We start from the raw sequence: 759 nt of genomic DNA on the forward strand, positions 1-759 counted from the left end.
TGCAAAACAAAACGCACGTGTAAGTAATATATTTACCGTGTTTTATTATTTTGCACGAGTGCGGTAAGTCATAGCTGGGTGCTCACGATTCACGGGTCCAGCGTCGGCGTTGTGGCGCGGCAAGCGTGCACTGGTGCGGTTGAGAGGGAGGGGTGGAAACCGCGTTAAACTCGTCTCCGTAGTTGAGAGGGAGCGGCCAAAGCAATGTGCAATCGTCTTTGTAGTGGAGCTGGGAGGGGCAAGGATAAGGGACGAAGACCGGGGTAACATGTCGGATGCGATCATACCAGCACTAAAGCACCGGATCCCATCAGAACTCCGAAGTTAAGCGTGCGGGTGACCTCCTGGGAAGTCCTCGTGTTGCATTCCTTTTTTAATTTTTTTCGCGCCGCTTGCAAAACAAAACGCACGGGTAAGTAATATATTTACCGTGTTTTATTATTTTGCACGAGTGCGGTAAGTCATAGCTGGGTGCTCACGATTCACGGGTCCAGCGTCGGCGTTGTGGCGCGGCAAGCGTGCACTGGTGCGGTTGAGAGGGAGGGGTGGAAACCGCGTTAAACTCGTCTCCGTAGTTGAGAGGGAGCGGCCAAAGCAATGTGCAATCGTCTTTGTAGTGGAGCTGGGAGGGGCCAGGATAAGGGACGAAGACCGGGGTAACATGTCGGATGCGATCATACCAGCACTAAAGCACCGGATCCCATCAGAACTCCGAAGTTAAGCGTGCTTGGGTGAGAGTAGTACTAGGATGGGTGACCT

General features: G+C 52.8%; 1 pseudogene; it reads left to right on the forward strand.

The window, feature by feature from the left end:
* Positions 1–666: 666 nt before the first annotated feature.
* LOC123179558 (uncharacterized) lies at positions 667–759 on the forward strand (annotated as a pseudogene).

This window comes from Triticum aestivum, unplaced genomic scaffold (genome assembly GCF_018294505.1).
Source record: "Triticum aestivum cultivar Chinese Spring unplaced genomic scaffold, IWGSC CS RefSeq v2.1 scaffold174743, whole genome shotgun sequence".
NCBI lineage: Eukaryota > Viridiplantae > Streptophyta > Magnoliopsida > Poales > Poaceae > Triticum > Triticum aestivum.